The following is a 24384-nucleotide window of genomic DNA, read 5'->3' on the forward strand; positions in this document are numbered from 1 at the left end:
TACAACCAGCACAGTTACCAAAAAAAAGGAAAATCCCATATGTCCCTATATACCTCCTTATCTTCTTGCTTTTAATTTAGCCCCCACCCACTAGTCCATTGCAGACAGTCTCTGTTCTGCTATCCTGCCCCTCCCTGAGGTGTGTTCAATTAACTTCTGTGTCCTTTGTTCTGCCTTGGGTGAATCCTTTCCTGCCCACACCACCAGCTTCCACCTGACCATCATTCCACATTCGAGAGCCCCGAAAATTTATCCATAGTGTCTTTCCAAAACTTTGTTTTTATAATTTTGCTTCCTTAATATTGACTTTGTCCTTTCAAAATTCCACGTATTTCTGTAGCACATCTTTTTATGAGTAATAATCATTACTAACCATCTCTACGTAACCAGGGTACAGGATCACAAGAGCCACTGGCTAGGGGTGGGGGCGGGGGACCCAAACAGACTAGGTTTGGCCACTTGTCACTGACAAAATCTTTCTGGCTCAAGGCAGTCCTTATTGCTTGTCAGAAGGAGGGGGTAGTAGCTTTGGTTCCCATCTGGGATGCTTTGCCCTCAGGGTTTTTGCCTGAGTTTAGAGATAACCTGGAAAGAATTACTTAATCAATTAGAAAGAACAAAAAAAATAAATAAATAAATAAATAAAAAAGAAAAAGAAAAGAAAAAGAAAAAAAATCAATTAGAAAGTACTGACTGAGGTCAAAATGGAGGTAGTTGGTGTCCTCTTTCAGATCCCCACTATCAAAACACCATTCCATTTCTATGGAAGGAAAAGGGACAATGGTCGTTTCTTCTGTAACTACTTCCTGATGACCAGGGGTGACATAGGGAATGGAAGACTTTGACAGGGTAGGAGAACTTCATTTATTTAATCTCTCTTGAAACCAAGTGAGGGCGTCTCCATGCTTGTGCAAATAGCACAGGCTCCTGTTTGACAAACAGAAGTCAAACAATAACCAAAAAGAAAAAGAACAAGAAATAAATGATGCTTAGCATGGCGTGTTTCCATTTGGAAGGAATCAGATTCAACCAACTGCTAAAAGGACCTAGAGCCAGGACATCTATAGCAGTGATATATTTAAATCTTTCATGGCTTCAGTTATGCTTTTTTTGGAATATATATAATGCAACACTGTTTTAATGAGAGCACAGATTCCTCTTTGGGCTGCAGGCAAGATACTGAGGACCATTTGGTTTTGAAGGACCACTTTTCGAATCTGTGGGTGACTGCATGCCAGGTTTCTTTAAAGATGGCCCTTGTATGCTGGGCTAAAGCCTCTACTCTTAATTCTGTATCATCAGAGGTGCCTCCTGAGACAAATACAGCTGAGGGATAAAACCATCAAGAAGCCCTCTTCGCCTGATGTCTATCTATAATAATATCCTAATTATGAGGAATCATTGTTAGGTGGGAGATGGCTTGTCCCAGGAGATAAGGGCTTCCCCAAATGTATCATCCAATCCAGTCATTAAGGAAAGTGGGATCATCCACTATTTCCACAAGTCCATAGCTGACTCCAGTGGGGGTATGCTCCAGCTGTTAAGAGCAATTTCTCCATGCCAGCCACATAGAATCAGTCAAGGTGAGAGGTGAGTTACTAATTATTGGTGAGTCCATTCTATTGTCCAGCTGTTCAAATAATCATATACCCATGGGGTACTTTTATTACCCCACCGGGCAATAGGCATGAAGATTGTCTATACATGAGCTATGGTGGCAATTTCTCTGAAATCCACCTCAAATTGTTTAGTTTCAGTTTGCAGGGCTTCATGAAACAGAGCAGTTTTAGTTCTCAATGATTTAAAGTAAAGAAAATGAAAGAAAATTAGAAGTCTTAGGAGAGTCATAGCCAGATAGAAAAAAAGAGGGGAATTTAGGGCCTAGCCCAGTTTCACAGACATACAGAAACATTCAAAGACAATTGATCAGAACTAGAATCTAACATTCATAAAGATGTATTACTGAAAAAGAATTTTTCTCTCTAAATTCACTCTCATTTCCATCAAAGATAGCCAAATTGAGACGAATTGTAAAATGAATCTTGTTTTAACAAACTTGGCCTTAATTATTTAGATAAGCACAGCAAGAGGGGTTGACTATATAAATTCTTTTAAATCTGCTTTGCTAGAACTTTTTATAAGGAATTTCACATTGAACTGTTAATAGCCTTTGCAAGCCAGAAGCCAAGTCAAATACTTGCCATCAGATTTGCCTGTAATACAATAGATTTGGGTGAATTCCTCTTCTTGAGGTCCCCCCAAATATCCTGAGGTTTCCTGTACCTGCCAGGAAGGAATATGCACCTGGTGAGGCTGCTGGGAACTCTGTAAGCAAGGTATCAGGCCAACAGTTTCTGGGGGCTCTATTGACTCCATAAAGTCCACCTTTAGTTCCTTAAAGCTATCTGGCCATATATGAGTCTATGCATGCCTCTCTCAAATATGACATTCTAGTTAAAGCCTTGGTAAAATAACCAAAGTTTCTGATGGTGTACTGTTACAAGGAGAACAGGTTCCCGTTGAACCTAGGCAAATCACTTTAATTGCCGTGAAAGAAAAAATACTCACTGAAAGTTTCTGAATTCTGGAGGGTTCAGGTAGGGAGAAAAGCTAAACGCCTCAATTTGTTCACAAAGAATATTTTATCATATTTTTGTAAGTCATGGATATCTTAAGAGAGAGCCTCCTTAAATCTGGAAGAGGAAACATTAGACAACTAGCAATGTTTTAAACAAGAGTCAGAAAAACTATAATCACATTCCTTAATTCATTTAGTCCCATGTTAGTAATTCTTGTTCTGTTGGATGTAGCTTTTCCTTTAGTTCTGGAAATTCCCGCCCAGTTTAGTTTTATGATCTTAAAGATATCCATCTGAAACCTGTACTCAACAAAAGTCCTTTCCATGAATTTCCTTGAAGAAGAAACACATTTTCAAGAGCATCAGAATAATGACAAAAGACTAAAAAACGGACATGGTTAAAGACCTGATGAGAGTTCATTACAATGCAGTTGAAATGAAAATCGGGTTGTAAGAAAATCGAGTTGTATCTGTGATACACAACATTTCAACGATTAGAATGTCAAGAGGTGACCTTATATCAGGATACATTAAAACTTTAGGAATTTCATATATTTTCTAGAACACTTATAGTATTTGCCCATATAGTAAAACCCAACATTTATCATTTGTTTGATAATATTTCTCATGTAACTTAACATACCAAAGCCTAATTAGCCAAAATGACTTCAATTATAATTCGAAGCTTGGGAAGTTTGTTAATAGCACAGACCTAAATAAGATTACAGATCATTACACAACTTAATATTTAATTATATATTTACCCAAGGTGGCAATAAGAGATTCTACAGAAGGTTATACAGTTGTTAGCAAAACTTAGCTCCTTTAATATGGAGAAGTTTTAATTTTCTTAAGTAATCAAAGACCTCTAAAGACAAAACATAGAAACAAACTTTGGCTTTCTGGGTTGATAAAAGAAAGAAAAAACTTTGTTTATAATTAAACATATAATTAAACTTTGTTTATAAAAACAGACCAACAATCTGAGAAAACTTTGTCTCTCTAACGGAGAGAAAAGTCAAATCACAATCTTACACTAGTGTAATTTTATTTTATTTTATTTTTTAAGATTTTATTTATTTATTCATGAGAGACACAGAGGCAGAGACACAGGCAGAGGGAGAAGCAGGCTCCATGCAGGGAGCCTCACGTGGGACTTGATCCTGGGTCCCCAGGGTCATGCCCTGGGCTGAAGGTGGTGCCAAACCGCTGAGCCACCTGGGCTGCCTATACACTAGTGTAATTTTAAAACTCATTCATTCCAATCTTAGTTGTGACCATGCATAAACTTCTTTTCCAAAGACTTTCTTTTACAAACTTTCTACATCTTTCTTTTTCATTCAGATTTTTCCTAATTTTTTTTCTTTCTAAATAACCAGTCTCATTTTAGGACAAAATTACTTTCTAAAAAAAGAAAAAAAAATGAAAATAAAAAAACAAAACAAAATTACTTTATTTTCCCCTCAACAAAAATGTATTCCCATTCCTGTATTCCCATTCCTCATACCTTTTTAAATCAAAACACATCTTACTTTCTTTGCATACACAGTTGCTTTCCTTATTATTTTCCAGCAGTCTTAATTACAGTGATCAGAATTTTACTTTTAGAAACATTAGTCTCCAGGGAAAACTAAGTAGTAACCAATTGTAAACTGTTTGTTACCTCAGGATTCTTTAAATCGAAAATTTATGAATATATTTCATAATCTCTAGAAGCATGCTTTTTTTAGTACAACTTTAAATAAAGCACCAAGTATGTTTACTAATAGACACAAGCATCCTTGTTTCTCCACAATAAGAAGCCAAAGCAGATAAACCTACATTCAATAATGAACACTTTAGTGTTCTATCTTATTTGGAAAAGACTTAGATATCCAGTGAATTCAACCCAATTTATCATTTAGCTTATCAAAACTTCAAGATTACTAAAGGTTTTGAAAGGTATAAACCATTTTATTTACTTAAACTACTGTCCCTTAACAATTGCCCATGAAAACTTTATGAAACAAACAAAATTGATGATCATTTTAAGTCATCTTTTTGCTGACAAACTGCAACAGAGATAACATGAACTTATGTGATTTTTAGTAATCCATGGTAGAACAAAAGTTTTATATTTAATGCTGAGAACTCTAAAGAAATGTTTATTTTAATTGAACCAACAACCTTGAATTAGCTTTAATATTGAATATGTTGTGCCTGTATCCATAAAAAGTCAATCTGTTTGTTCCCCGCTGTCAGTTTTACCTGCTGCTCCTGTGGGGAAATCTGAAGTGAGCTGTTAAAGGCCAGGGGAACCCTTGGGTCCCTGTTTGCTGGTTTGGGAGGTGCTTCAGTTTGAACCTCATGAGGAGGTGGCCCAACAGCTTCAGGTGCTATTTGCTCCTTGCTAGTGAGGGTAGGAGGAGCAGAAGCTGTTGGTATGGAGGTGCTGAGGGTGGTATAGGGGCCAGCTGTGGGAGCAGCCCAAGAGGTGATACAGGAACCGGAATGAGGTCAGGAGGCAGAGGCACAAAGGTGCCACCAGCGAGGCTGAAGAAAGATTCAAAGTTTGGACTAACATTTCTTTTTCTCCACCTCTTATCTCTCCTTCCTGTGAAATAGGCCTTTTCTGTTGCTTTTCAGCCCTTTTCACTATTTACTCAGAATATGTCCTAACGGACTTTCTTTTAAAACAGAGGGAGTATTCCCCTTCTTTCTAGGCAAAAGTTCAGGAAAAACACAGAAGAAATAAAACTATAATTAAATGAAGCCCAGAGTACCTCAGTCAGTCTTTGTTAATCCCCCAAAGTCTGGGGACTCACTGATTGAACCAAATAGCTTCCTAGTTTCTGGTTCTTCCCCGTAAGTCAGAGCTTCACCAATGGAACCAAATGGCTTCCCAGATGAGCTGAGAGAGCCAAACAAAAAAAACCCCTATTGGAGGTTTGTTTTTTTTTTTTTGTGTGTGTGTGTGTGTGTGTGTGTGTGTGTTTTTCCTATTTGGAGACAACCAAATGGGAGGAAGGAATCCAAGAGAGCCATTCAGTAGTCATTGGTAATCTTTCCTCTGAGCTTGATATATACGTAGACCAGGTGGTGTTCCAATAAAAGTCATTTTCTTCTCAATCATAGGTCTATAACTTGGTTATAGGTTAAAAGTTGATCAGTTGGACAATATTCTTCCTAGGAGGCTTTGGAAGGGAATAGGGTTAGCATTCTCTATCATGTACACACATACAGACACACACACACTCCAACAGTGATCTCCCCAAATGTGTACCTGGCTTCCCATTTTATCTTATACCCATTTCTCTTCACAAATTATAGCAGTCCCTGCCACAGCTCAAGCTATGCAAGCCTGAACCAATGGGTTATGGAAACCTGACAAATGGTTGAAAATTACCCAATAGCAAGGAGCCAAGGAAGGACAGGATGGTGTGCACTTACCAGGGAACTTACCAGTCGGTGATGAATTTCTAGGGCCTGTTACTTCTTTTTTTTTTTTTTTTTTAAGGTTTTATTTATTTATTCATGAGAGACAGAGAGAGAGGAGAGACACGCAGAGACACAGGCAGAGAGAGAAGCAGGCCCCATGCAGAGAGCCCGATGTGGGACTTGATCCCTGGTCTCCAGGATCAGGCCCTGGGCTGGAGGTGGCGCTAAACCGCTGAGCCACCAGGGCTACCCGGGCCTGTTACTTCTAATTCATTTCTCTATTTCACAAATGCAGTTAAGGCAGTTGATGCGAGTCCATGGTGAAAGAGAAAGAACACTGTTGAAGTGAAACAGGTTTCAGCAGCTGCAGAGGACTTCTGTCCTGTCCTCCCCACCCAGGGTGGACTAGCCACAAGTAGTTCACACTGACCTGTCACAGCTACTAGCTCAGAAAATGAATGAGTGAGCCCTGGTGCAATGCCCTGGTCAATTGCTCCATCCTGGGGACTCCAGACTGGTGGAGGGAAAGCACTAGAGAAATCAGAAGCACTGTTCCTGGCTGGCTCACCAAAATTGCAGCCATGCGCAGGGCTGTAAGAACACCTGGCTTCTGGGATTCCAAGCATACTGGATTCGGCCCCTCACTGCCAACCAAATCCAGAAGCAGAGCAGTGGTGGTACAACAAGAAAGGCATTTGTTTCAATGAGTCCAACACCAGGAAGACAGTGGACTAACATCTCAAAGACTCTCCAAAGTGCTGAAAATACTTCTAGGTTTATACAAGGAAAATGTGAGACAAAGTTGGGTGGGAACAAGTAGGTGGGCAGTAAGGGTCAGGTTGATTTTTGTCTTGGTCAGGTGGGGTCTTGATGGCTCAGGGTAGTCCTTATTTCTTGGGGACTACCCCTGCAGGGTCCTTTGCCGGAGTTAAGAGATTAGCTGGAAAGAAGAACATATTCAATTAACAAGTACAAACTAAGATAAAAATGGAGGTGGTTGAAGTCCTCTTTTAATTGCAATGGACTTCTCTGGACTAGAGAACAAGAAAAGGAATTTCTTTCTTTTTTTTTTTTTTTTAAAGATTTTATTTATTTATTGGAGAGAGAGAGAGCATGAACAGTTGGGACGGGCAGAGGGAGAGGGAAAAGCAAGCTTCCTGCTGAGCACAGAGCCTGGCAGATCCCAGGCTTGATCTCAGGACCCTGAGATCGCAACCTGAGCTGAAATCAAGAGTCAAACGCATAATCAACTGAGCCACCCAGGCACCCCAGAGAAGGAATTTCATTCGCACAGGATGAGAAACCAACAGGGAATATGTGTGAGTCTAATCGTGTTCTAATTGCACTAAAAAAATTAGAACAATTTGTTGACTGATAAATCTAGTGTCTTCTACTAAATCTCCACACCCCTATCTCCTTGGAGAGAGCAAAGAAGCAATGATACAATGTCCTGAAATACTACAAAATCACAACTCAGTCAATCCAAATTTCTAGTCATATGAGGAAACTCAAGTGGATAAAGTATCGAGCATAGCTCAATAACTTGATTTTTAACAAGACTTTATTCCTTTTGTTTGAGTTATTTCTTTTTATTTTTTACTAACATTTTCTATTAACATATAATATATAACATACATACAGAAAAGTGCAAAAATCCCAACTGTAAAAATTGTTGCATTAACACGAAATGAACCCCCCTGTGCAACCAGGACAAAATAGGATAAAAACAAACATTCAGGTTCCAACTGATATCCTGGGATACTTTACCTGCTTTTTATTGTGCCTGACTTCAGTGGTATCCCTTGGCCACATAAAGCTACTAGAATATTTTCTCTGTTTCTTCTTTATGAGGCTGCTGTTTAGGAGTTGCCACAGGCCTACAGGAAAGGTGGTCCTGAACGTTGGCTCACCTCACCACGTATTCCTTTGCAGTATGTTGGTTCCTCAATTCTGCTGCCCTGTTAGCTCTCTGATACCTTCAAACAAATATTTTGAATGGATTATCTGGTTTGAAGTTGTTTTCCTTGGGAGGATTGGTCTGCACAAAGCTATTCCAGGGAAATGGAAAAATGTCAGTTATTTCCTTCACCTGCTTAATGCTTCAGATTGAATGTGGCATCCTCGATTTTTTGTAGTATCAGAAACATCTGGGGAAGAAAACTTGAAATGAAGGAATATTTCTTGAATCCTTATCATGTACTCAAAATATCATGGCTATTTCTTTATTAAATAAAGAAATATTTATTTCTTCACTTTATTATCTGCTTTGCAAAACTATAAATAACTGAATTGTACCTCTGTGTATGCACAAAATTTTTGCCTACAGAGCAGACCCAAGAATCCTTGGTTTATTTCCATGATGAATAAAAGAGGATGTTTAAATGTTAGGAAACATAAAGATCCTTGGTTCTTATTAGAATCCACCCCTTTAGGCAAGCAAGTGGTTTTGTGCTATCTGAGAAATTTTAGTGCACACGATTTTTCCAAAAGTCACAATAACCATTTTGTGAAGCATCAGGGATAGCTGCTTTGCTCTATTTTTGTATTGTGATATTAAATCTGAATACCAAACAAAAATGATTTACTTTACCTCCAGTTTGTTAAGGAGAATTACCTTTACATTATAAAATAAGATGGGCTTTTATATATATGATTCCTTCTTTACACTTTTTTTTGGTATATTTTTTTTATTGGAGTTCGATTTGCCAACATATAGTATAACATCCAGTGCTCATCCCGTCAAGTGTCCCCCTCAGTGCCTGTCACCCAGTAACCCCATCCCCCACCCACTTCCCCTTCCACTACCCCTTGTTTCCCAGAGTTAGCAGTCTCTCATGTTCTGTCACCCTCTCATGGCAGATTTTTAAAGATGTTACTCTTAGGTAAATGGACAAACTTGCGGGGGCTGGAACTGTAAAGATTCGTCTGAGATACTTAGGGAAATGGTTAACATCAGGGAGAAGGAAGAGGAGGTGGAGGAGGAGGAGGAGGAGGAGGAGGAGGAGGAGGAGGAATGTCTGGGGTTGTAGCAGGGTGGAAGTAGTCAAAGTAGACTTTAGCAAGCTGAAAAGTCTCTTCTCTGTGAAAGGACACAGGAATTCTGTGATTCCTACTCCCACCCCCACCCTTGCTGGGTCCTAAATGCAGACCACTGAAGCCATCAACCCCTCACAAGGACCTAGACCAGAGTAGCTGAATTCTTTAGTCTCTGTTCCTGGGAGTGCTTGAGTGTGACCTTTGTAACAGAAAGTCTAGAAAAATGTGGAACAGTAATTACAGGGAAATATTGATTAAATATCGTTTGTGTGCCCTCAGCTTGGCCTAAAGCTATGCTCATCTCAGGATGCTGGCTTATCTGGAGGATATGGCTTATGATCTTCAAAAAGATTGATTTTTGTATGTTACACCATCCTTGTATCCCAGGGATAAATCCTACTTCATCATGGTGAATGATCCTTTCAATGTGCTGCTGAATTTGATTTGCTAATATTTTACTGAGACCTTTTGCATCTATCAGGGATATTGACATATTTGTTTCCCCCCTCAGGAAAGATTGGGAAATCTCCTGAACAAGAGTTTATCTTAGAGGAAGCTGTTGGGCCCACATCCTTGTCAGAGAATAAGCCTTAGTCGGAAGGAGGAGGTATGTCACTTAGAACGTCCTCCTGCACAAACTGGTCTGCCAGCCACACTCATCATAAGCTGTTTGCCCCACACTTTGTTTCCACCCTCATTGTTGATGCTCTGAGACCTCACGATGCCTCTTTCCTGCCACTGCTTTTATGCTCACCTTAGAATAACAGTGTCAAAGCTATGGTCATTATTATCTGGTGTTCTCAAAGTTATCAGCCGTCAGTGTACATGAGATTTTTGTTCCACTTTCCCTAGAGGGTTTTGCACTTTATACATTAAGAACCTAACATAGTCTAAATTCTGAATCTCATGTCGTCCTTCCATATACCCCAACAGCAACTCCTTCTCTCTATTTCTCCTTTTGCACTCTGGGTCTTTTCCTAAAACCCTCATCTGCTTTTACCCAAAAGTAATGTCCTTATGCAAACCAATTTATGCAAATTTTCTTGTTTTAAATAGCTGACTACCTCTCTGGTTTGCTTTAGGTAAGTAAAGATAATCTTGAAGGCCCGCAGTGAACACAGCCCCATGTCACTAGCAGGTATTACTGTCCAATTTCAAACTGGGTACTGGTAACACAAGCCTTTGTTAGAAAAGTAGTCTCTACTTTTTTAACTATATTCCTATTAAACTCATTATAATAACATGTTATAAATGCATCTATTGCCCCTAAACCTATAGGATCTGTATTAAAATACTATGGCTATTACTAGTTCTGCTTCATCTTGAAAGAGCTCAATGTACTCGTCCAGGATAAAGGTTAACATTTTTCCATGGCTAAATTCTGCACAAACTACATAAAATTAGAATGGTGTTTGATACTTGGTTTAGCTTAGTGATAACAGAATAACATTGGTCTTTTATTTTATGATGAAACAGGATTAAATTCTCTTACCTAAAATGGTTTCTGAGACAAAAAAAAAAAAAAAAAAGGAAGCATTTTCATCAGAAATAAACAGAAACAGTTGGATTAAAGACTAAAATAGTTGTTTAATGAAAAATAGCATAGTACAGTAGCAAACAAAAACCCAATGAGCCTGGACACAGGAAGGCTGCACATACATCCCAGGTGCTCTAATAAGTAGTTTAGGGACATTAATTAACACTCTGAGTCTTAGATTCCTCAGATATTAAGTGGGGATAAACATCTAAAGTCACTTTGTGAGTATCACGTTGAGGTGATGCTTATAATATCTCCGACTTAGTAAGGCAAATGAAGGGCAGTTATGTTACTTCAATCTTGGAATTTTGAATTGAATTTGCATGACAAGTGTTTAAAAGCATCTGGCACTACTACAGTTCTCTTTGTTGTTCTTGCAAAGTTTACATTTTAGCAAACTTCTAAAAGAACACATTTTTTCTGGAATCATTCTTAAAAGCTGCTTTAAAATTTTCTGGTTTTTAGTTAGTTTGTTTTGTTTATGGTATCATAAGATACAAAAGACTTGGTCCAGGTGAAAAGCCAATAAGCTGCTATCACTTCAGTTTTGCCAGGTGACAGAGAGAGAAATGTCTAAGATACTGTAAAATAGAGAAATGATCATTTTCCTATTATTAGTATTATTTGCATAGAAATATTCTTGAGAGTCTCTGAAATTGAAAGTCTGGGCAATTGGCTAAATGAGCAGATGCTGAAAATATTTGGATGTTGGATAAACAGTGCTGGATATAATAGCAAACAATACCACCAAAAATGATCATGGACAAGCTTGAGAAGAAGAAAAAGAAATCCTTGGATCTCATAAGCAGAGAAGGAACCTAAATAAACTCAGGATGGGTTCTGGGAGAAAATTTCCATAGGAAAACTTCCCCATCTCAGGACAAACCAGATTACTGAAGAATAACAGAAGCACACTGAAAATCATCAACTCATAATGAAACATTATTAACCAGACAGGGAAACAAAGCACCTCATGAGAAAAAAAATTAGAAAGTAGACAAACATTTCCTCTCAAAAAAGCCCTTTAAGAACTGTAGATAATAGAAAGAGGCTATAAATTAAGTATATTGGGATGGAAAAAAGATGAAAGAATAGAAACTGTAATGAAAGAAAAGAGCATCAGAAAAAAATGTTTACGCAGTAGTTTTGTATACTTCATTCTTTAAAACTTTCTCCCCTATTTCTAGTCCGTTTGCATCAACAGATGTTTTTGCTACTTTGAAGACACCTTTGTTAGTTTACTAGAGATGCTGTAGCAAAGTGCTTCAGATTGAGTGGCTTAAACAACAGAAATGTATTGTCTCACGGTTCTGGAAGCTGGAAGTCTGAGATCTAGGTTGGTCACTCCAGGCCTATGAGGGCAAGTCTGCTTCCCTAGATCTTTCTTAGCTTCCAGGGGTTTTCTGACCAGCTTTGGTGTTCTTTGGCTTCTGCTGCATCACCCCAATTTCTACTTTTATCTTCACATGATGTTGAGGACATCCCAACATCTCCCTCCCTACTTCAGTATGACTTCATTTTAACCAATTACTCCTGGTCTGTATATGTTAAATCTAGAAAAAGAAATATTCTACAGGTTGGAGAAGGTCCCATCTGATGGTCTCTCTTTTCTGTGTGAAGTACAAGACCAGACCATCCATGGAAAATTATAAGTGGTAATGAAAGAGAGAATCTGAAAAAGGTGGGGTGCCTGGGTGACTCAGTTGGCTAAGCATCTGCCTTCGGCTCAGGTCATGATTTCAGAGTCTTGGGATCAAGTCCTGCATCAGGTTCCCTGGTCAGTCGGGAGTCTGCTTCTCCTTCTCTGTCTACCCCTCCCCCAACCCACCACTCATGCTTTCTCTCTTTCCCTCACATAAATAAATAAAAATATTTTTTTTAAAAAAAGAGAATTTGAGAAGGGTAAAGCATGGGAACTGTTACCCCAAAGAATACAAACATCAGCTGAATGGAGAGAGTTCTGAGTCCAATTAAACCGACAGTCCAATTGAAGCCATTATTTTGTATCTGAGGCCAATAAAAAACAGTGTTATCTTACTTCTATTCTATTCTATTCTATTCTATTCTATTCTATTCTATTCTATTCTATTCTATGCTATGCCATGCCATGCCATGCCATGCCATGCCATGCCATGCCATTCCATTCCTATCTTGTGTATTGGATTTTACTTTATCTTACTTGATTTAATTGGTCGAGGCAAAGCTGGGGATCTTTGAGCACAAACTAAGACATATGAGATTGCACTTCCAGGACTGGCTTTGCTGCTTGGGAGCACAGAGAGAAGAAGCTGAAGAAGCAAGTAGGGTGGTTAGAGCTCCCGACGAGGCAGGCAGGATGGGCTAAAGGTGGAAAACAAATCTCTCCATGGTGGAAGAACAGCTATGGCGGCAGGATGGGGATGAGAGAAATGGAGAGATGGGAGGCACTGTAAGAAAATGAGATTTTTTAATCTGAGAAGTTGGAGGGGGAACAGTTCCAAATAGTTGACCTGTGGTCTGGGGTGCAGAATATGGAGTGCTTCTAGGCAGCCAAGGGGGTGGGCTAAGCAAGGGCATGAAGGCTTCACTTGAGGGTTGCCTTAACAGGAGGTGAAGGTGTTCACAAAGGCCAACTCTATTTTCCAGTCTTATAGTCCCCAGCTGTGCTCCTGTAATAGCTATGATTTCAAAATAGGTGGCTTTTCTTACTTAGCTTTCTCTCCTCACCATCTTCTATCTCTCTAAGGTCATGTAACAAGTCACTTTCCCAATCAGGAGCAGCACAGGGACATAAATCAGTGTAATTCATGTATGTTTCCTTCTTTCTCAAAGACTTGTCTAAATGAAACATTACAATATATTTTAGTTACACAAATTACATGTGGGCTTTTAAGAACTTAGTACGTGTACTTTTTAACCTTCAAAGAACTTTATAGATATTAAGGTCATTAATCTTTTTAACACTTTCAGAGGTAGCATAATTCAGTCTTTGAGTTGAACTCATTCAAAAGATTAATACAGAGGGTGATGAAGTATTTGGCCACCTGATACAATTCTCAGATACTATATCTGGTCTCGATGAAAGTATTGCTTTGGTCACTTCTGACAGTTTTATCTTTGTTCCTCTGTTCATCAAGTGGGAAGCTGTCATCAGCAAGGACCCACTTAAGGCTTCACAAAAATCAAAATTATAGATTAAAGCTAATAATCAGATTAGAATTCCAAAGGGTAAGAGTAATTTGTGATAATTTCCTCTGAAACCCATAAGCCAACTAAAGTAATTCTGGGCTTTCTGAGCTCTCTTCTCCTGCTTCTTGTTTATTTTCACTGTTTATATCTCTTTTTTTTTTGTAGTTCTCTCTTTCTACATATTTCTCTGTATGTAGGGGATCTTTATTCACCTCTGGAAATCTTCCTGGGTGCTACTCTCTTAATGGATCTGGCTCCTCCTTCTTAGTCTTCTAGCTCTCTTCCATTTCTTTCTCCCACTCTACCAACTATTCTTCAACATGTATGCCTCCTGAGCTTGTCTTTTGGCCACGTGGAAACAATCTATTTCCTGGCTCAGACCCTGGGATATCATCTTTTCTATCCTCACTTTCACGTTTCATTACTATCATCACAACAAAGGCTACAGTTATTAATTAACATGTATTGAGCACATACCATGTGCCAGGTGAGTAGATTACTTCTCATTGTGAAGATGCCATCAAAAAGGCAACAACACAAAGAGACAGTGATTTGTACTTGCTCTGAGTCTCCAAGTAGGGAAAAAACTAAAATAGGTTGTCAATTGTGGTTTGGAATAAAATGCCTCGTCATCAGCCTTTGCTCTGTTACTGATAAAGTGAAACATCAGGTAAGAAGCAGAGGACAAAAATGATGACATTGATTGAACCAATAGCAGTGAAACTATGCAGTGGGTATCAACCCAGCATTGCTCTCAAACAATAGAAAAGACTGAGATGAATTTTCTTTGTACTGTAGTCAATCACTTGGGTGGCCGAGACACACGTAGAATTCAATTTCTGATTGCTGCATGAAAATGTCCAGGAAGAAGCTATATCTGTAGAAGACATTTTTCTCACCTGTTCAAGGTTGCAGAAGTAGTTCTGGGGCTTGTGAAGCATGCAAAAGTGTGAATGGCATACATTAGAGGATAATAGAAGGAAGTTTGCTGTCTGTTTTGCAGGAGCTATTTCCTAAGGAAGAATCAAAACCCCAGAGCTGAGAGGGGAATTAGTATCTAAAAATTCTCAGTGAAACAAGTGTTTGCAAATTGTAAGTGACATAGGTGCCTAATGATTACACAGCTGGGAAATATAGAATTGCCTCCATTCTTTGCTGAGGTGGAAGAAATATTAGCTGCTGGAATGGATTTGTAGGTGGGAGCGAAGGAGTTCTTGAACACTTGGAGGACTGTGGTTCATTGTTACATGGCTACGTGCTGGCTGCAGCGAGATCATGACTCCTTACCTACCCTGGTTGGGGAAACAGTGCAAGTGGGGAGGACATACCTCTTCAGTTTTCCATAATTCATTGTAAGTCTTAATTGGGGCTTCTGTACCTTCAGAAAGGCAGGAAACCTTAACCCTAGTCTTTTGAAGGGTTCTTCTCTCTTCATGAAACTTGTGTCATAGTTGTAAGAACTTACTTCGTACTAGGAATTCGTGGCATGGTATCTGGTCATTGAGGCACGTCATTGAGCCACTAATGCACACAGGTGAACACTAAGACAGCCATTCTGGCTTTCAGCCCTTGAGGCCCTCAAGGTCCTCTGGCTGCTTGGTACATCCCTTGCCTTGTGTCCATTTCCAAGATGCACTCAGAACCATTTCCCCTCTATGATGTTTCCACTGCCTTGTCTGCACTGCCCACCAAGCGAGCAGCAGGCCCCACCTTCTCACTTCCTGCAGCCCTGGAGAATCCCTCTGGTGGGGCTATTTGTTCTCAACCCCTTGCTTCTTAAAAATATTTTGTTAACACCATGTAACCGTCCTCCTCTGGAGCTTGTGTGTTTGGAATCCAAAGGCTGGAGAAACTCAGAGTAAATTCTGCTTTTTTGTTGTTAGATTACACCTCCCAGTCAAGAAATGCATGACTGTGTCATTTCTCTCAAGGGAGAGAAAGAAACATAGGTATCAAAAATCAAAAACATTATCTGGTCGCAGTTGTGTATATAAGTTTCCAGAATTTAAAAAGCTCTGGCCAGTTGCCTGGAGCTGTGGTCACCTGTCAAGGACAGATATGTGCCATACCAGTGACAGAGGACACAGTGCTGTTCTTCAGAATTCAATGGATGAGACCAGAATGGCCAACCGCAGCCCACCATTTCACTCATTAGCCTAATTCTTGGTTTTGCTACTCCTGAGACTTAATGCTAGTGAGGCAGGCATTTAGATATACACACCTTTTTTGGAATTCTTGGCACATAGAGGTGCTTCAGAAGTCTTCCTGGATGTGTGCTGTGACTTCTTTTCTTTCATTTTTATTTTTATGAGCTTTAGTTTTTAAAGAATTTATTAAATTTTTAAATTAAGATTAAGATTTATTTTTATTTTATTTTGTTTTATTTTATTTTATTTTGCCACTGGGTTCCTACTTGGAGCAGAAGCAAACAGAACAGAGGAAAACCTTCAGTGGTGCCTTGAGAACAGAATTCCAGCTTATAGGCACTGAAAGGATGGCGTGCTCGGTACAGTTTTTTGGTGTGTGTGTTACTTTTTCCTAAAGATGTCAGAAACTATGGAATTGGGTCACACACAGAAAGCTCGAGCAAGAATTATGGAGTCAGGCTGCTTGTCCTAGTGTAGGATCAAAGCCAGGAGCTCTTTATGTGTAGATAGTTGGGCTCCTGAAAACTGGATTCTTCCACTTTCCTGCTCTTCTATGTCTTGCCTCTGTTTGGGATGACTACTGTGGTCAAGAAGAACAAGACAGTAATGGAATTCTCCTAGTTCTGTGTATGTATAAACCCTATTCAAAATATATTATAATTGAAACTAACTTTGTATAATCACAAGAGCCCATTTATAATGAAAAATGGCATAAAAGCTTGGCAGCAACAAGCCAGGGGGAGAGCAGTTATTTAAAATGATTCATTAGCAACAAGAAAACACTGTAGGGCATGAGATATTATCTACCATAGGGAAAAATATGGCTTGGAGACTAGTGCTTTTGAACTCCTTTGGTCATCACTATTTAGAAACAAATGGTATGTCAAAAGGTGTTTTTTCGGTTGCATTGTATAACTTCTTTCAGAGGCCCTGAGAGAGATACACAAATTTTATTCTCCACTCTGAGAGGGAGAGCTCTCCGTGTGGGTGGCCAGGGAAGGTTATTTAACGGTATATAGTCCCAGAGTACCTGCCATGGTAATTCACTAATAACTGGCTGAAATAATTATGATAGAGTTTCAGTGAACATTATGCTGTGTTAACCACAGAATATTGTAATTGCTGTGAGAATGACCATGAAATGAGCCATACAATTTCAAAACATACTTAGCTATTTTCAGAAAGGGTGCAAATGGGAGTTATTATGCCTCAAAGATTCAAGGAAAGCTGATTAACAGAACTATGAATGGAGAGAGGATTAATGACCGCATTTTTTATGCTTTATGGTCGTATGAAGTTTCCTTTCTGATTTTATATTAACATTCCATGAGAGTCCATACATCATTGGATATTTTGGAAAAGACACTGAGGGTAATTTATTGACATTTCGAAGTTAGGTGTAATGAGGAGAGACTTCCCTCTCTCTGAATTTCTAAATTGAAGATTCCAGAAAGCTCATCAAGCCCCCTCCCTTAACCCTTCCCCTGTCAAAGTCCAGACTGAGAGCAGGCATAGATTGTCCCATTTAGGACATGTGGTATGATGACCAGTGAATGGCAAGCTATGCAAGAAACTGAATTACTATTTCTGTTTCTCTTTCAATGCATGCTCCCTAGATTTGTCTATCCTCCTGTTTATCTATGTCTGGATTTTCCTCCAAGAGAGTTACCACATCAGAACAGGAGCCAGCATGCTATAGCATGTGTATAAGAGAGAGCACCAGAGCCATTTATCTTTGTTCTGAAGGCTGACCACCATCTTGTGGCTTCCTCCCCTCTACCCCCTGGGGCTTCAGAAACCTCAACTTGACCCAGGTCTGCTTCTTTTAGATGCTTAGAGGATCATCAATGGAGAAGCTTGACTCCCAGCTCCATAGTTATGAATTTCAAGATGGCTCTTGGTAACATCTTTCCTGTACAGTGACCAGAATGTTGAAAAGTTTGCTAAATCTTTATATCCATTCAGTTCCTCTGAACTGGCAAGGGGAAAGTCTTGAACAGCAGCAGAGAAATATGATACCATCTCCCTTGCCATAATTATGTCATGTTTATGTAGCCTTTCTCAATTTTCCTTGAAAGAAGGCACATGGGAAAATTTTGATCTAATTTCTTCCTAGAATTCTCATCCTAGAGACTTGTTTTATACCATAAAAATAACAAAATTGATCACAGAAAATTATGAAAATCTGACCACATAAGTTACTTTGCAGTATTCTTTTAGTTTTTTTCTTCTGTGTGTATGTGTGGTGTTTTTTCCCTCTACATGGACTTTTGCCTCTTCTGGTTCCGGATGTCATAGAAAAAATTAGAATCTAATTATAAAATTAGAATCTTGTAAAAATGTTATTATGTAGTTACTGTGCAAGAATACCTCTGAGGGACATGGAGTGGCAAATGCTTTGAGATTATCACTCTCAGGGTGACAGTTGTTTACTGATTACTGTGAGGAATTGGTGAATAATCACTGTACATATCATTGAGGTTTTTTTCTAAACTAAAGAGGTCTTATTTACTCCAGTTAAGATTATTAAAACTGATGAGATGGGTCATTGGGAAGTGGATGTGGTTGGCCAAAGGGATGAGAGAGAAATGGTGTTATTATAAATAAGCCATCGGTTGGCAGTATTTTGATTCATTAAATCTTATATTAGAAGGTAGTATTGGTAGTATTAAGTGTCTTTAATTTTAAAATTAATCTTAGGATATTGGGATTTGAAGAATTTTAAAGGTCACATAATTAAATTATTAGAGATTTGAACATTTTCTATAGTACTCTGATCAGGCATATAAATTATCTAATCTATGTTGAACACTTTCTCTGATAGGAAATATATCACTTTCTTTACAGGGTCTTGTTTAATTCTAAGCATTAAAAGTTGTTGTTCATAATAGCCAAAATTTGGTTCTCTAATATATATGGATCCTAGTTCCATTTCTTGGGCCTTTGCAGAACAAATTTAACAACTGTCTTGCAATTATTTCCAGATTTTTTCTATATATTCACAGATTTTTCACTTCCATGCAAAACATCCATCTGAAAGGGATGTGTGGATTTGGGGATTCTAGTTTCTTTCTAGTTTGCATCTCTGGATGTGGTCTGCCCATAAAAACAAAGTGGCATTCCTACTGCCTGTATCCTAGGTCTTGAATTTCATTATTGCAGCCTAAGATCACTGAGGGCTTTAGATAAGGAATCATTGATGGGTGTTATGTAGAGTAATGCTATGGAGTTACTTTTATTTTAAAAAAAATCAGGAACATCTGCGTGGCTCAGTGGTTGAGCATCTGCCTTTGGCTCAGGTGGTGGTCCCAGGGTCCCAGGATTGAGTCCCACATCTGGCTCTCTGTGGGAAGCTTGCTTCTCCCTCTTCTTGTCTCTGCCTCTCTCCGTGTGTCTCTCATAAGTAAATAAATGAAATCTCTAAAAAAAATTTAAATTTAAAAAATAAAAATTAAAAAAATCAATCTGGTAGCCTGTCGGGCTAGATTGTAGGGCATGAACAGTCAGAAGGTTATAGTAGTAGGAGGGCTTTTATCAGAGGAACAGCAGTGAGGATGAGGAGGGGACTAGATTCTAGAAGTGATAGAGTATTGAACATGAGTGAAGGAGGAAGAAGAGTCAGGATGATGCTGAGATTTCTAGCTTAGATATCTGGTGTTCAATGAGGATACTGCAAACTAAGAAAGAAAATCCTGGAGAAAAAGCAGGTTTAAAGGAAAAGATAACATCCTAACTGTGATTTCATTTAGCTCATATTCTTCCATATGTCCAAATAATATAATTTTAAAAAGCCCATGTAAACACTTATTATTTGTAGATACACTATGTAGCCACATTCCCTTGATTATCAGCCTGGAGATCCTATTGGAAAAAGGAAGCAAGTTTTATTTGATATGATTAGAAATTGACTGGGCTTTGCATCCCTCTTCTGTACCTTCTTTGATCAATATTAATAAACTGTTATTAGGCACTTGCAATTGGAAATATTTCATACTCTTATTGTCTAGTCAACTCGGTTGGACTATAGTCTAAGGATTTTACAAATGTGTGTATCTGAGTCACAAGAAGAGTCAAAGCTCACTAATTGCTTTGCTTCTAACACTTCAGCCAATCACAGCTATCTCAGGTCTTTATTAGCAAAATAAAAGAAGTCTGAAATTTTAATCAAAATTTTAGGAGACATGAAATTGTTTATCTGACATCCAATACTGATTCCAATTTAGGGCACTGTGTTTGGACTAATAACTCCTTGTACAGGGGCATTGTGACAAACTGTAAGGAAATGACATAGGAAACACTCTTTTTTTAAGGTAAAATCATAATATAGTCTTGTACTCTGCTTGTTTTGTAGACAGCTGTTCATACTACTTATATTCTTTTCCAAGTCACTTATTTATCTTTGAGGCTGTTTCTATTTATGCCAACAGTTTGATTGGTTTGTGGAAGAATGTATGGGGTAGAGGAACTCTAATTAGATGACTTAAATTCATGAGAAGCTTGAAGCTGTTCTCAGTAGTTTGACTAATTGAACCCTACCCACGTTTCAAGGTCATGTGTCCATAAGCATGGCATGTTACTTAAAAGTGTAGAACATGACCAGTGGCAACTGCATTCACACCAGGAGCATGTCCCTTCTGAAAGAAGCAACTGCTGGTCCTTGTTGTCATGAGGGGTTGTGAGGTCATTATTTATAGATCTTTTGATATTTCAATAGAGGATAAAACATTTTATGTGAGGTCTATTACAAGATGTTATTAATAATTCACAGTAAACATATGCTGTGCAAGCCAAGCAAAACTTGCCCTCAGATCAGAAATGCCCCACTGGTTTGTAGCATCAATATTAGAGCATCTCTTAATATGGCAGCTGAAGAACAAGCATTTACATGAAAGATTTAAAGGAAAAATAGTAGAATATGGCCCCTTACTGCTTAACTCATTTTATTAATTTTACCTCAAACTGGGACTGATATTTAACTGGCCTGCACTGTTGCATTATGTCAGCCAGTATTTATTCTGATTGGCTGGTACATGTGATATAAGTGGTTCAATAATTTGAATATAATCCCTTCCCAAAATTAATAAGCCAACCCTTACCACTAGTTTGGTTTAGGTATGATTTTGCTTGAATACTGGAAGTCCTTTCAAAACCTTTTCATTCCAGGCATTCTAGGATTTCTTAGCTCCTTGTAGGGCTACTTTAGAGATAAAAGTTACATGAACTTAAATATAACTTATCAGACCATAAGCCCACTCATTCAATTTCAGAGTATTATTTGGTAATTCCTACCTGGTAGCCCCCTTTAGTTACAAGCCCAGCATGGGATGATTTAAAACATTTGGTGAAGACATTGTTTTCCTTCATCTGTATTCTTCAAAGATAATCAAGAAATATTGGCTTTCCCTCTGTTTAGATTTAATCTTGTTTTTGGTCAATTAATTAGACCAAATTAATAGGAATATAATTCCTATTATATTCAGCTTAATAGGAATATAATTGGTTCAACTGTCAGTTATACTAGATATAAAAAACAAATATGACATCATATTTGACAAAGTATTATATACTGTGTATAACATGCCTTTTTTTCCCCAAAAAGTTTTTATTCTCAATAACAACAGAATCTCAATATTAAAATTACTTAGGAATTATTTAGGATAGAAGTAATCTGGATGTATGTAAAATATCCAGTCAAATGAGGAAGCAGTAGAAGGAGCACTGGATAGGCAGTCAGAAGATGTGTGCCTGGTCCTTTTGTGAGCCAATGTGGTTTTTTGCTTTTTATTATTGAGTATCATATTATTAAGTATTTTGTAATATTTTGGGCTAGAAATTTAACTACTTCCATGGTAAGATTTGTATACTTATATTTGTTTCATGCTTGCTTTTCCAAATAAGAGAAAATGTACAGTCTCTGTAGGTTGTAGTGTTTGAAACTTATTAACTCTGTTGCCTCTAGCTGTAGAGATCAAAAACGAGTTTTTCAAGCCAAGTTCAAAAGAGCAGTTTATGTCTTTCTGATCTGTAGCATTGTCAGTAATTGTAAACCAGGTGCTATTCCTAGGAAATTGAGGTATTTGATTGTTAAAACATTTTACGGTGTGGAGGGCCAACCAGCAAGACTTGGATCCATTTAATGCATGCAGAATAACTTCTCAAGTCAGGAGTGATAAACTTTTCAGACTCTATCCTCAGCCTCTGAAGATACACTTCTGACAAGTGCATTATCCTAGAGTTCTCTTTCAACAACTCCCTACCCCTGAACCTGGAGGAATGTCTTGACTCTTGATCTCCTTAGGTTGTATTCCCTGGGCACCTTGCCCTTGACACTGTTGGTTTGTTAACTGTTAGACATTGATTTGTATTGATTTGAAAGGACAAAGAATCAGCAATGAAGGTTCCAACTACTAATACAATAAGTAATCTGCCAACACATCTTTGGTTTGGTTCCAAAAGATTGCAAATGCAGTGTGATAGAAGGTATGAGATCGCTGATTCCTACCTGAGTCTGACTCTAGGTTGTGTTAACCTTAAAAATAAAACTGACAGTTATTTTATCAGCATAATGGGTTTGTTTGGGAATAGCAGAGAATTGCAGTCTGGGATGAGCAAGCTATGATAAGGCCATAGGCAAAGGAAAGGGATAGTCTTTTATAGAGGAAGAGGGGAAGTTGGGAGGGGCTATTATAAACACAAAGTCCATTTGTGTTGAGTAAACTGGGAGTTCAAAGTGTAGTGGCTTCTTAATTGACTGAGTTGTGACAATCTCACACTGGCTGGCCTGTTGCCAGGGAAAGAGGAAAACCTTTATTTCCTGTTTCTGGGATATTAAAGCCGTATGCTGGTGCAAGGTCCATCTCTTCCTGTTGGGTCTGATATTGATGAGGGCCTCCTCCTCTGGCCTCCTGACTCCATTTTAAATGAGGTTTTCTTTTATTAATTCTCATGGTCATGACTTGGGATATTTGCAAATTTTAGAGAAAAACTTAGAGCTAAAGACTGAGAGAAAGAGGAGGAAGAGAAAGCACAATACTGATTCAGGGTTATTAGTCTCCTATAGTCAGATTACAGTTATGCCTCTCTACACTTAACCATTGCTACTCTGAGTGTATTTTCTACTGAGGAACAACACCCTAAATTTTCCTGAAAGTTCTTTTTTTTTTTTTTTTTAAGATTTTTTATTTATTTACTCATGAGATACACACAGAGAGAAAGGCAGAAACACAGGCAGAGGGAGAAGCAGGCTCCTTGCGGGGAGTTTGATGCAGGACTTGATCCCAGGATCCTGGGATCACGACCTAAGCCAAAGGCAGACACTCAACCATGGAGCCACTCAGATGCCCCTGAAAGTTCTTTTGACCAGCTGAGAGCACCTACTGGCCCTTGACTTCATTCTTTAAAAGGCATTAACAAAAATAAATAAATAAATAAATAAATAAATAAATAAATAAATAAATAAATAAGTAAAGGCATTAACAAGGGGCGCCTGGGTGGCTCAGGGGTTGAGCGTCTGCCTTTGGCTCAGGGTGTAATCCTGGAGTCCCAGGATTGAGTCCCACATCCTGCTCCCCAAAGGGAGCCTGTTTCTCCCTCGGCCTGTATCTCCATCTCTCTCTCTCTCTCTGTCTCTCATGATTTGTGACATCCCCGGTCTCCAGGATCACACCCTGGGCTGAAGGCGGCACTAAACCGCACTAAACCGCACCAAACCGCTGAGCCACCCAGGCTGCCCTAAATAAATAAAATCTTAAAAAAAAAAAAAAAGATATTAACAAAAGGTATAATTGCCACACCCTTGATTTTTTCTTTATCTTGAGGGGCCATGCCTTCATTTGAGGATCTTTCTCTGGCTTTAGAAAGTAGGGATAAGAAACAGTTCTGGTTTCTATCTGAGAAGTTTTGGCCTTTCAGGATTCCCACAAAATTTTCTCTGTAAATTGTGTGTATGTTCTTTTCTAACTCCTTCTTCTTGTATACCTTATATGTAACTAATAAGAGTCAGCTGAGATTTTCAACATTCTGCCTGGAAGTGAAGTCTAAAAATTCATAAGGTACATTTCATACCTTCAAGTTACCTCCCATAATGGTTTCACCAAATGTTTCATGACTATACAACAAGAACTACCATATTTCTAGTCTGTTCTAGCAATTTCCTTCCAGTTTTCCAGCCTGTCCAAAACCAATTCCACATGTTTGATTTATGCTATGGTAGCACACTCCTTCTAGACACTAATTGTCTATTTGTCATTACAATATGGTACATAACAAACAACTACAAACTTTGGTTGCTTAAAACAATAAGAATTTATTTAGGGCATAGTCTGTGGGTCATTTGGTTCTTCTTGTCTCACATGCTTGGAGATTTGCTAAACATTGGCTGATCCGGTGTGACTTTATTTGGGATGATCAGGATAACCTGGCTCTGCCCTACTTTGTCTCATCCTTTAGTAAGCTAGCCCAAGTAGGTCTCATGGCAAAGTCAGAAGAGCAAGAGAGGTAGT

General features: G+C 38.5%; 1 long non-coding RNA gene across 3 annotated transcripts in view; it reads left to right on the forward strand.

Moving 5' to 3' along the window:
- LOC144282475 (uncharacterized) overlaps positions 1 to 24384 on the forward strand; it is a 134612-nt gene that overhangs the window by 56844 nt on the left and 53384 nt on the right. For 2 of the 3 annotated variants that reach the window (XR_013350908.1, XR_013350907.1), the window contains exon 4: positions 9543 to 9638. This is a non-coding gene — a long non-coding RNA (uncharacterized LOC144282475). Of the gene's footprint in view, positions 1 to 9542; positions 9639 to 12144; positions 12161 to 24384 lie in introns of those variants that run through there. The other variant, XR_013350909.1, reaches the window with a different exon arrangement.

The sequence above is a fragment of the Canis aureus genome, chromosome 13, assembly GCF_053574225.1.
Source record: "Canis aureus isolate CA01 chromosome 13, VMU_Caureus_v.1.0, whole genome shotgun sequence".
In the NCBI taxonomy this organism is placed as follows: domain Eukaryota; kingdom Metazoa; phylum Chordata; class Mammalia; order Carnivora; family Canidae; genus Canis; species Canis aureus.